This window comes from Octodon degus, unplaced genomic scaffold (genome assembly GCF_000260255.1).
Source record: "Octodon degus isolate 3935 unplaced genomic scaffold, OctDeg1.0 scaffold00046, whole genome shotgun sequence".
NCBI classification, from domain to species: domain Eukaryota; kingdom Metazoa; phylum Chordata; class Mammalia; order Rodentia; family Octodontidae; genus Octodon; species Octodon degus.
Genome location: NW_004524622.1, coordinates 8,450,662 through 8,464,083, shown reverse-complemented (window position 1 = coordinate 8,464,083; position 13,422 = coordinate 8,450,662). Strand labels below are relative to the sequence as shown.

General features: G+C 37.0%; 1 protein-coding gene and 2 pseudogenes across 2 annotated transcripts in view; 1 reads left to right on the top strand and 2 right to left on the bottom strand.

The window, feature by feature from the left end:
- The window catches only part of Exoc6 (exocyst complex component 6), a 246,711-nt gene that overhangs the window by 35,611 nt on the left and 197,678 nt on the right, over positions 1–13,422 (top strand). The window lies entirely within an intron of this gene.
- LOC101589931 lies at positions 4,937–7,633 on the bottom strand (annotated as a pseudogene).
- LOC105742293 overlaps positions 11,818–13,422 on the bottom strand; it is a 3,514-nt pseudogene continuing 1,909 nt past the window's right edge.

Here is a 13,422-nt window from a genome sequence, read left to right as displayed (position 1 = left end):
AAAAAAAAAAAAAAAAAAAATTCTCAGGAAGCATTACACACATTTTATTTTCTCAGGTATTATGATTGAATTATTCACAGAACGTTTCAAAATAAGTTTATTAATGTTTAATCCATTATTGATGAAGTTTTCCACTTTTTGTGGGTATATCTTATAGCAATGTAGGCAATTTGGAAGTAAAGAATCATGGTGCAGATACATTAGCAGTGGTTAACTTAGATATAGTTTCAGAAAATACTGCCTAACACTTTAGGCTTTTTTTGTGAGCATGAAAAAGGTGAAAATAATTCTCTCTTCTTTCCTTACTCTTAACACATCAGCTGCATCCACAAGGAGTGATTTAAAATCTAAAAACCCACAAACACGCTTATAGAAGCCACAAAAATTCTTTGTGCTTTAAGAATGTGTACATTTCATCACTTAGTAATTGAGGCAGTTGAATTATTCTTTATAATGAAAATATAGTGAAAGACAAATATACCTAAAATAGCATAAGGACATAACGTGTTTTTTAAAATGAAAATTATCCTAGTAGTTTCTTAGTAATGTTAGTTCTTTTCTCATAATAATACTTTGTAAATATTTTTATTTTTCATCAGAAATATTTTCCTTATGGTGTTGAAAATGTAGAGTATTATTAAATAATGTATCTTATTTATGGAACATAGCAAATGTCAAAACAAATCAAAGTAGATTGAATTAAGACATTTGATGATAAAAGTGTACATTTTCTGAGCCAATTTAAACATTTAAATCTTAATTTTAAAATGTTATGTTTATTTTATTACCACTAGGTGGAGTCCTGTATACACAATTAGGAAAGGCATCTGTGAAATAATTTTTTTAACTCCCATGTGCCTGATTTACTAGATTATTAAATAGTGTATAATTCATATTTCAGTGGTTTGATGTGTAAAATTTGATGAAATGCAGAAAATGTTTCAGTATTTAAAAAAAAATTCATTTATGCTTTTGAGCCATGCATTTGTAGTTGCTAAAATTAAAATATGTAAGTAAAAGATTTAGTGTGGCATAAATTGTCTTTGTTTTCCATTCACAGGTTTTAAAATTTCATCTTTTAAAATTACTTTTGCATCTATATATTTTTTTTGTGTGTAAAATTTTGCATTAAATTTTGCCAGAGGTAAACTGGTACTGTGCTAAGCTTTTGGAAGGGATGAATGTTCTTATATTGAATTCTTTATCTGTAGGTAGAGCCCTAAGCTACAGCCTTAGTAGATAATGGAAAAATTGCCAACTTTTTAAATGTTTGGCTAGTTCTGTCATATAATGGAAACCATGTATATTTTTTTCTGAAAAATTGGTTAGATTTGCCAGTAGGCAAAATTTTGGGGAATATATTGAAAGAAGAAACATTTTCATTGAAATTGTATATTGCTAAAAAATTTATAGTTATACCTGGCACATTAATATATTAAGTGGATATAAATATTAACCAGGTTAGGTTTCAAAGAGAGAATACTACTGAATGGTAGTTTCTTTTTTGTCCTACTAATCAAAATTGCAAGGAATATGTAGACATTTAAAGGCAAAATACAAATAGAGTTTTCGTAGTTTCTTTACCTGGAGTCAGACAAATAAGGAATCCTCAGTTTTCTGAACTTCATAACTTGCCGCTTATTTGTTGCATTTGTAATTTAATACTGTCTAAGAATTAGCTATGCCTCAGTTCTTATCCTTTTTTTTTCTGTCCATTGGTTGATTTTACCTGATGGGTGCAACAGTGCACATCAGAGATTTCCTATTGAGTCATTCTCAATTGTTGATCTTCAAAGGTGATCTGTTTGATTGCTGTGCTGCCACTTCCTTTCTGCATTCCATGCTGCTTATGACCATTGCAGATGGCAGAGTCTATATAACATAATAATTGAGAGTTCTGGCTCCAAAGTCAGGTGGAGTTGGAGTGTAATCTTGGTTTCTATGTTGACTTTAAACTGAATGTGTTCCTTCCTAAGCAAATAGGGATCTTAACATACCCTATGTCATAAAGCTATACAGAGTATTTAATGAAATAATTGATGTAACCACTGATTAATTGTTATTTTATCATAACCTTCATTATGCTGGAAGCCACAGTCAAAAAAGCTCCTCTTTATGGCCATTTAAATTACAGTGGGATTTTAAAACACATTTGTGCTTCTCTGCATTTTCTGTTTTCCCCTATCTCACCAGATTATGTTTAAACGTAGGTCCCATCAGAAAAAAAGACTAATAATACTTGTTTTGCATACTGGGTTAAGAAATTCTTGGGTTAAGAGTTGCTTTTGATTTTTTCTCCTTCCCATTGTTGGCTTTATTAGCACATTTCTTTCATTCCCTACCCCTCCTTTTTTAAAAATGTATTTGGTACAGGGTCTTACTGTGCAGCTCAGACTGGTAGTGATCCTCCTGTCTCAGCCTCCCCAGTGCTGGGATTACAGGCATGCACCACCATGCTGGAACTCAGTGCCGGCTTGGCGCACCTGGGAGCAGGGCCATCATGGCATATGGTACCGGGGATTCAACCCCAGTTCCTGAGTTTGCCTAAGCAGGCACTTAGTCCGCTGAGCTATCTCACCAGCCCTAGCACATTTCTAAACTAGTTATTTTAAACATTACTTTCACTGGTGTGAGTAGATTTACTCAACTATAGGGAGTGGTTAATACCATTTTGCGTACTTGTTTGCTGGCCTTTATAGTCGTGCTACAATGAGATAGTCAGATCTAGGAACTTTTTAGATTCTGAGGGTCAACATTCTATCACTTGATGCATTTTGAATTCTGACTCGTCTGATATTTCAGTACTTGAAATGCACTTTATTTCTGTGGCTTAGAACTTTTATCTTGATGACTTTATTTCTGTGTGTATGTTGCTTATTAATATGCATTGCAGGTGAAAAGTGATTTTTTAGCAATTTTTAGAGTGTATAGTTTGTACTTATATCTGGAGTAGCAAATGTCTATAAAGGGTCAGGAGAATGTCAGGAGAGAGACTTTATTTTTAAAATCTTTTATTTATTTGGTACAAGGCCTTGCTGTGCAACTCAGACTCATAGTGATCTTCCTGTTTCAGCCTCCCCAGCACTGGGATCACAAGCATGTGCCACCATGCCCAGTTTCAGTGGCCAGCACAGCATGCCCAGGGTTCTAGGGCTGCACATCGTGTGCAGTACTGGAGGTCGAACCCAGGTCCTTGTACTTGCCAGGCAGTGCTTACAATGCCAAGCTATCTCCTCAGCTGAGAGAGACTTTATAGTAAATAGGTTAAGATCCATTCTTCTCACATTCACAGTGCAAGTTGAAAATCCCTTTCTGAAATGCTTGGAAGCAGAATGTTTCTAGATTCAGGTTTTATAAAAAATTTTGGAATACTTACATATGTGTAATGAGATATCTTGGGAGTGGGACCCAATTGTGAAGAAATTCATTCAGATGTCGTACACATCTTACCTGAAGGTAATTTTATACTATATTTAGTATATATAGTATATGTGTTCTGTGTGGTACTGGTGGTCAGTTCTAGGAATACCCTGCTACTAAGTTACATCTCCTGTCATTTTTATTTTTATTTGAGACAGAGTTTTACTGAATTGCCCAGGCTGGTCTCAAATATGTGATTGTCCTGCCTCAGCCTCCCTAAGTGCTGGAAGTACAGGTGTGCACCACCATGCTGGCTTTATATGGTTTTTTTTTGCGGAACCGGGTATTGAACTCAGGCCTTTGTGCTTGCCAGGGAAGCGCTTATTCCACTGAGCCATCTCCCCGGCCCCTATATGGTATTTTAAAAAATTATTTTGTGCATATTTTATATATTCTTTCATGTTCTTAGATGTTTACACATGTGGGTCTGAGTATATCCTCTAATTGCATCCATTTGCCTATAAAGGCCTCAGATTTATCTTTCTTTATAGCTCACCCCATCTCCTGGTTCCCTTCTCATTTTTAAAATATTTGTCCGTTTCCTATTATCTTTTATTTCACTATTTATATTTTGGAGTTCTTGTATAAGAGATAAAATGGGATATTTCAACTATTTTATGTTTCAATTTTAAGAGTTCTTTGTGTATTTTACATAGTAATCTTTTATCAGATGTTTTGAAAATATGTAGGGCCAGGGATGTAGATCAGTGGCATAGTGCCTGCCTGGCAAGCACAAGGTTGTGAGTTTAATTTCTGGTAAAAAAAAAAAAAAGGAAAAGAAAACAAATTTTTTTTTTTTTCAGTTGGCAACTCCACTTTTTATTACTTTGCCAGTGTCTTTTTTTTTTTTTTTTCCCTCCTGTTTTTCTGCTTCTGTGACTTAAATATGCTGCATTTTTTTTTTTTTTTTTTTTTTTTTTTGGTATGGGGAATCAAACTCAGAATCTTGTACTTGCCAAGCAGGCGCTTATGTTGCTGAGTACTGGTATTACAAAATAACTGGCTGAGAATTTGATTGGCATTACATTGAACAATAAGTCAAATTGTGAAGGACTAGCGTGATTTTGTCTTTCTAGTCATAATAAAAATGTTAAAATATCTTTGTTTTATGGGGTTTTTATTAGAACTTTGTAGTTTTCCTCATATAGATCTTACGCATTTAAAAGTTTCTTTTTAAATGTATTTAGTACAGGGTCTTACTATGCAGATCGGTCTTGCAGTGATCCTCCTGTTTTCAGCCTCCCAAGTGCTGGGATTACAGGTGTGCGCCACCACACCCAGTCTATATTTGAAAAGACTTATTCTTAACCATATGCTTAAGTATATATTTTTGGGCTTGCTGACATTAATTTTATTTATTTCTGAAAGCACTTTGTATTTATACAGAGTCCTACTCACGTGGGTGGCAGGAGTGGAGAGGTTCTTCTTTCAATCCAAGGGCCTCTGTGATGTTGATCTGTTGTTAGCAAACACACAAACAAGTGGCTTCATGGATTTGGCAAACTAATGATAATGTTTAGTCTTTTTCTGCTAGAACAACAAAGTGAGCATCAATTTCTGCTTCTGTAAGAATCTTGAATTTAGGATTGTCAACTGTAACTACTCTGACTTCTGTTTCTGAAGGTTTGAAAACGGTTGAGAGGACATTTGATAGGGATGTAATTGCAATTTCCACTGTCTGTGCAAATATCCAATCAAATTTCTTCTTCACTATCTTTTCAAGGAAGCTGGTTGCTTCACACTTGCAGTGGCTTTAAACCCACAGTAGTAGCCTGCAGGGTCACACTTCTACACCTGGGAGTCTTGCGCCTCATCAGTACCAATTAAAATCATACAATATCCAAGTGGCCTCATTTCAGCATTCTGTGTGTAAACTTGAGAAATACCAGCAATTCTTTTTTTTTTCCATAATTTTATTGAGAAGCAAATAGCAATGAGACAGTTTCAAATCAAATTGGTAGGACAGTTCCAATAATTAACACATTGCATACTTTCTTCCTAGTGGTTATTTGCTGTACAAGATGCAGACATGATATCCTATTTACAAATACTATTAGTACAAATCCTTCTATTCATTAAGAGAATGTAACTATTCTAACCATTTTGAATACACAGATACAAAATCGACATTCATCTGTATCCCCTTTTTGTTTAGTTCTGTCATTTGAATATTATAGGTGTGTTAACTCAGCAAAATATTCTAAAAGAGTCCAGTAGTCCATAGTAGTATTGGGTCTTCCACTTGACTAGCATTGTCAGAAATTGTTGACCTGAGTCCCCTACAGCTCAACATAACATGGCTTTACTTCTTATACTTCGTTTTTATACTTTTCTGCTGGATGGTTAAGACCAAGATAATACAAGACCTATGCAATGAAAGTTGTAGCTTTTGGAACTGATAAGGTCAGTCAAATCCCCTCAGGATTTATCCTGAGATCCTGTACCTCAGATTATAGATCCTTTTTCAGTATCAGCCATTTGGATGAGTCATGGCATTGCTTGGCCAATGTGCTCTCTGTGAAAGCCTGAGAGAATGTTTTTTCTCCCTGTGACTCTCCTTAGGCACACACTACATCATCGATCACTTTCATCTGTGGCCCCATAATCTCCTTGATCAGAAAATTTGGGAAACATCCGAGTTACATGACATTACAGTACAAGTTCTCTTATGTCCTGATCTTAATTGACCTTGGAAGGCTAGGGCCAAACTGTTGGCTTTCTTTGTGGCCCTCCTTTTTCTCTAATTTTGGTCTGCAAACTTAGGTTGTTAAGCCTCCAGAAGACAAGCTTATTGTTATTACCATACAACCTAGACTGTTAAGCTTAACCTCACTCTCTGTCTGAATATCAAACATCTTAGGCATAACATGGAACAGGTATCAAATAGTTGATATGTTGAACTTTAAGTCCCTACAGAATATGATGAAAAAACATTTAAAAAATTAAAATATATTTTAAAAATAGGCATAAAGAATTATATAATTCTAATGTTTACACATAAGTCCAGAAATCTAACCATATACAACCTTGTAGCAGGACAGTCCCGCAACATTCCTTTTCCTGTCTCCTGCCTTCATTCACCACCCCCTTCTTTTTGAACAATCACCTACCTGAGAGACAACATGGCAGCAACTGGCATGTCATGACAAGCAGCCTGTATTCAGAAGACCAAAATGACAGGCATTCCAAGCATGAACCTACTATTACAAATTGCCATCCTCAGTGCAGTTGCTGAGTTCACAGGTGTCTGTATATACCGTTAGTCAGGATGAGAATCATTCCAATTAACTGCTAGATTAAAAAATCTTCTGGAGATTCTCAGGATCATTGCCTTACCCATTTTCTACATATAACTGTATGGCTTCCCCTGTCATGTTTCCTAGCTCTTCTCCTTGCTTTCTTTTCATTGTCTAGATTTCAAGTTCTTGCTTTCCTTTTAGTTGTATTATAACTTTCTATTTGTATTTCTTCTTTTGAGTTCATATACTAGGGAAACTATAAGATATTTACACATGTGTGTCTGTTTTATTTCACTTATGAGTATATCTTCAAGTAGTATCCAATTAAATAAAAAGGCTTCGAGTTTATCACTCTTTATAACTGAGTAATACTCCATTGTATAAAAATACCACATCTTTTTCATCCATTCCTCAGGTGATGGGCATCTTGGTTGTTTCCAAGATTTGGCTGTCACAAATTGTGATGCTATAAACATAGGCACACATATATCATACACTATGATATGATGTTTTCAGATCCTCTGGGAAAATTCCCAGTAGAGGAATAGCTGGTTTAAATGAGATTTCCAGTACAAGTTTTCTAAGGAGTCTCCACACTGATTTCTGTAACGGTACCAGCAATTCTTTTACATAGCATATCCACAGGAATCTCATAGCCATACTTGTATTTCCAATTAGCTGCTTCGTACTGTGCCCTCTGTACCTGGCATCTGCTGTCGGCTGTCATTCAGGTCATCACACAGCCAGTGTTTTCAGTTATCTTGAATAAGTGAGTCACTGTACTTGAATCTAATAATTTATCAGGTACTTTGTTCTGTCTGACAATTACTGCACAGTGTTTTCCTCTGACAACTACTGATGTAAGGCCACCCTGATTAATATCCCTAAAAGCATGTTCTACTTGGTAAAGCCGACCCTCAGGTTTAAAAAATGGTAATGTGGCAGTCAAACCCAGTGCTGGACCCACAGGACATGTTGATGTATCCCCACTTCAAGCAGTCTTCGGTCCCTAGACTCTCACACTAGGCATACAAGTGCCACCCGGAAGTTGAAGCCACTGTTTATTTTTGCAGTAGCAGGGATAAAACTTATGGCCTTGTGCTTACTAGGCAGGTACTTATGCCACTGAGCTATATTCCTGGCCCAATTTATGTTTGTTTATTTATTGATTTGATACATAATCTTACTATGTAGCCTAACCTGGCTTTTAACTTTTTCTCCTTTAGCCTCCTTAGTACTATGGTTATAGGTGTGTGCTACTGTGCCTGGCCTTTTGTTTGTTTGTTTTTGTGGTGCTGGGGATTGAATTTGGGGCCCTTTTGTGTGCTAGGCAATTGCTGTAACGCTGGCTACATATTTAGCCCAGTGATCCTGTGGGGTTTTTTTTGTTTTTTTAATGTATTTGGTAAAGTATCTCACTATGCAGCTCAGACTTGTAGTAATCCTCCTCTATCAGTCTCCCCAGCGCTGGGATTATAGGCATGCACTACACATACAAACTGAGAGTGGGGGTATGGGGGGTATCAAACTCTGGTCCCTGCGCTTACCTAAGCAGATGCCTAGACTGCTGAGCTATCTTGCTGGCGTTGATCCTGTGTTTTTAACTTCAAATTTTACGTATTCATGGCTATGATTAAGAAAGTTAATATTTTATTACTTTGTAGTTGAGAAAATTAGTATTTTTAAAAGTCTGGTGCCTTATCTGAAGTTGAATAGTTAGTAGTACTGTTCCTGATTCCATCTGTCTTAGTTACTTTTCTCATTGCTGAGACAAAATACCCAACACTCAGAAGTTAAGGGAGGAAAGGCTTATTTAGCTCACAGTTTGTGGAGTTTTCAGTTTATAAATGGCTGGCTGCAAGGCAGTGTGGCATGGCAGACAGGCAGGCAGCAAATAAACAGTTCATGGTGTGCATAGGTAGCAAAGCAAAAAGGGACAATATAAGCCTCTTTTTGTCCCTTATGTTGTATCCAGGCTACCAGGATTAAAGTGGTGTCAAACCAATCAGTGGAGTGATTTAGTAATCATCTAATCTCAATCTTAGCATTTCATTGTGAATCAACATCATGCTTTAGATTCAGCCACCTCTGAAAAAGCCTCACCTATGGCTGCATGAGTCTTTGGGGGACATTTAGATACAAGATAGAATCATCCATCCATTTACTTATCAAGTTATTTATTGAGCATCTGCTGTGTTTATTTTTTAAAAAATACAAAATAGTAAAAAAAAAAAAGCATTAGAAATGATATAAAATTTCATTAAACAAAGTAATAAGAATTCAACAATGGTTGCTGTATTGCATGATGTTATCTTCAAATTAGTTGTTTAGGTTACCAGATACAAACTTGCGAAGTTGGTTAAAAACAACAATAGAAAAGGTATAAGAAATTAAAAAACGGCCAGCCAAATAGCTCAGTGGATTAAAGTGCCTGCAAGCAGGCACAGGGGCAAGGGATTTGATACTTGGGCCTGTCGTGCCGGTCCTGCCCCTGGGGTACGCTGAGATGGCAATTGAGACTGGGCATGGTGGGGCGTGTGTAGTCCCAGTACTTGGGAGGGTGTAAACAGGAGAATCAGTATGAGTCTGATCTAGTAGTGAGACCTCAGACACCTTGTAGACCCTTTCCTAAAAAGTACAATAAAAAAGAAAAAATGTTAAAAAGCAAAACAAATAAGAATAAAAAGAAAAATGGCTGGAGAGATAGCTCAGTAGAATAAGTGCTTGCTTGGCAAGCGCAGGGACCTGAGTTCAGTCCCTGGTTCTGCAAAAAAAAGAGTAAAAAGAAAAAAACAATTTTAAGTATTAACTGCTTCTTTCAAAAGACCTAGCATCTTCTGTATTATACTCTGCTAGAGCTAGGCATGCAAGAGGGAACAAAACAGACAATAATCTAATCTTATAGGCTGAAGATTCAACAGGGAACAAACTATGCAAAGCTTTGTATCTTCATGCAGCTTACTTTCCAGTGGGGAAAAAGAGATTAGAAATAAGTGTGAGATGTTGTATTTTATATTGGTAAAAATTATATAGTAATTTTTTTAGTTTAGAAAATAAAAATAAGATAAAAGAGATTGTGTGTGTGTGTGTGTGTGTGTGTGTGTGTGTGTGTAATGTAGATGTTGTAGCCAGAAAGAGCCTGTGTGATCCATGTAGAAAAAACATTATGCAAACCTTGGGACAGGATTATACCTGATGTGTATAAGAAGCCATGAAGAAGCTAGTATTGTTGGCACATAGCAAGAAAATGAAGAACAGTTGTCAGTGAGGCCATTGAGGTAACATGCAGCAAAATTATATGTAACTTTATTGGTTATTATAAGGAAAAGAGGAAATATGGTTTTGAGCAAAGGAGATATGGGACCTTCTATTTAATTGTATTAATTCCTATTAGACATCTGGCTGCTGTGTGGAGGACATACTGAAGGGGAGGGGAATAGGAATAGAAATCAAACACAAGGTATAAAATCATTGGCAGTAATGTAGGCAAAACATGTTCATGGAGTGCAGTGTGATAACTGTGGAGGTAGTAAGATGTGGTTAAATTTGCTAGATTGGAGATAGAGGATGAGAGAAAGAATAGAGATTTCAGGGTTTTTGCCTGAGCAACTTAGAAGAATGCAGTTTGCTTAGGTGAGGAAGACTATGAGAAGAGCAGGTTTTCAGGGAGAGTTTGGAAGTTTATTTTAAACATGTTGGAGGTGTTTATCTATTTAGAAAGGTATGAATTTAAAGTTGGTGAAGAGGTCAGAACTGGAGTACACTTTTTTTTTTTTTTTTTTTTTTGTGGAACCAGGGATTGAACTCAGGCCCTCGTGCTTGCCAGGGAAGCATTTATTCTACTGAGCTATCTCCCCGGCCCTGGAGTACACATTTGGAAGACAGTGTATTTATGGAATTTAAAGGTATAAATCAAGATGAGATTGACAGAATCATACTCTATAGGTGGAAAAGAGCTGTCCAAATTTAGAGTCTCATTCTAGCTCTTAAAGAGCCTATATTCTTAGTAATTACTATTCTACATTGCTATCTCATATTATAGTAAGTACTTATTAAAACTTAAGCTGTGGGGGCTGCCCTCAAGAAGCGTGTAGTCTTTGTGAAAACAAAACTCTCCCTGCCTCCCTGCTTCCCTGCTTCCCTGCCTCCCTGCCTCCCTGCCTCCCTGCCTCCCTGCCTCCCTGCCTCTGCCTCGCTTCCTCTCTTCCTCTCTTCCTCCCTCCCTCTCTCACTCCCTCCCTCTCTCCCTCCCTCTCTCCTCTGTCTGGGTCTGGGTCTGGGTCTGGTCTCTCTGTCTCTGTCTCTCGCTGTCTCTCATTGTCTCTCACACAGACACACCCCATCTAAATTACAGTACAGAGTAATATATAATTATATGTTAGAGTAACTGGAAGAACTGTAAGTTTACCTGTCCTGCAGATGAGATTACTTGGCATGGAAGTGATTGGCAAAGGCCTGTAGAAGAATATGGAACTTTCAATGAAAAATAATAGGCAGAGGGGCCGGGGAGATGGCTCAGTGGAATAAGTGCGTCCCTGGCAAGCGCAAGGCCTGAGTTCAATCCCCGGTTCCGCAAAAAAAAAAAAAAAAAAAAAAATTAAAAAAAAATAATAAATAAAACCATTAAAAAATAATAATAGGCAGTAACAGATAGGGAGTGTACTTATTTTAATGTAACAAATTTCTACTTTATTTCAGTACAATTTTCAACATACAGTCTACTACTATTTTTCAAGATACCTGAAGACTTAAAATTTCTGTAGACTACTTGGCAAACAGTAAAATTTTTTTTTGTTTTTTTTTTGTATTTTAGGGAAGGGTCTACAGGGTGTTCAGGGTCTCATTACTAGATAAGACTTGTAGCAATCCACCTGTTTATAGCCTCCGAAGAACTGGGATTACAGGCTGTGCCACCATGTCCAGTCTCGCTTGCCATCTCAGCATGGCTGGTGCAGCAGGCCCAGGGATTGAACCCCTGGTCCCTGTACCTGCTTGCAGGCACTTTAATCTGCTGAGCTATTTGGCCAGCTCTGCAAACAGTAAAATTTAAGTAAAATGCTTACATTCTTATTTGAAAACAAAATTCAGGTTAAAAAAAAATGTTGAGTGCAAGTTCTGCTCTTTGTGTAGCAATCTTACTTCAGAGTTACTATTCCCCTTATTCTTTGCATCTATCCTTCTTGTCTTCATTATTTTCCATAGTCTCTTCTTCATTTTCAATGATTATATCCCCTTGATACTTGTCATGGGTCCATTTTGGACTGCTAGCTAATTTTTTGAAATTAAAGCACCCTCTACCATGCTGGAAAGTACCAGTCTCTTCCTCTTTTGGCCCAGTAATCCACACCATCATCTCTGTCATCATGCAAGAAGTACTTCTTGCTCTTTGGGGTATATTCTGGATCCCATTCCTCTTCCTTCAGTCTCTTTTGAAAAGTAGTATTTGAGTTGTTTGGACTAGTATTTGTTCCATCAAAAACTCCTCTGGCTCATCCTCTGCCTCTAATTTGAAAGAAGGTTCCTCATAGCCAGCTGAATCCTGCAAAGCCAGAGTACTCTTTCAGCTCCTGGTGGGCTTTGAACTCCTCTTCTTGCTCCTTGTTACCCTCCTTCTCTTCCTGAGAACTGGGAGAAGAATGTGATGCTGAAGAGGACGGAGATCGAGAATGATCTTGCACTCTGCTTTTATGTTTACTGTCATCTTTGTAAGATTTGTATTCCTTGTAATTTTTGGAGGTTTCTTTTTCTGCTTTCTTGATCCACTGGTTTCCCTGGAGCCCTTGGAATCCCTGTTTTTTATTTCTTTTCTATGGCGATCAGTGTCATGCCGAAGATCAGCAGAATCACACCTTAGTTTTTTATCTTCCTTCTGATTTTGTTCTTTGAGCTGGGGAGATGGCTCACTAGAATAAGTGCTTCCCTGGTAAGTGCAAGGGCCTGAGTTCAATCCCTGGGTCTGCCAAAAAAGAAAAAATAATAATAATAATTTTGTTCTTTAAAAACTCTTTCCTGCTAAATGGTTATGCTTCCTCAGGGCACTTGGAGAGATAGCAGTTTTCCTGTGTATCTCAGGGATCAGTGGCTTTCTGATATGAAGTGAGCTGCTCGTTTAGGGTCACTGCAGGTGATTTGATGTATTGCTCTTTAACGTGATAAGCCAAGGACACAGTATGTTGTATATAATGACTGAAGTGCTTTTGCTGACCGGAGGTAACTTAATGTGATTAAAAATGGATCAGAATTCTTGCTCCTTCTTGACAGAATGGACAAGTGTATTAGCTAGCAGCCTGTGTTTAGTCAAGGAGGCCGATCTGTTAGAATCAAGAGGAACAGATGCCATTTTGAGTTTGACTTCAGGATGGTGAGAATCACTGGCTATCATTTTGGTCCTAGGGGACTGTCTTCTGAAGGTAGACTTCTTTCGTGCATCCAGATTCTTGTGTAGAGGGAGACTGTAATCAAAGAGGTCTTTGAGCTTTTCAGACTTTACCTGCTCAGGTGACTATGTTTCTTTCTTTTTTTTCATTTGTATCTCCTTTATTTTTTGTTTAAATATTTTTTCCCATAATTTTATTGATAAACAAATAGCAGTGAGACAGTTTCAAATCACATTGGTAGGACAGTTTCAATAATTCACACATTGCATACATTCTTCCTAGTGGTTAATTGCTGTACAAGATGTGGACATGATATCCTATTTACAAACACCATCAGAACAAATTGCTCTATTCATTAAGAGAATATAACTATATATCTATCCTAA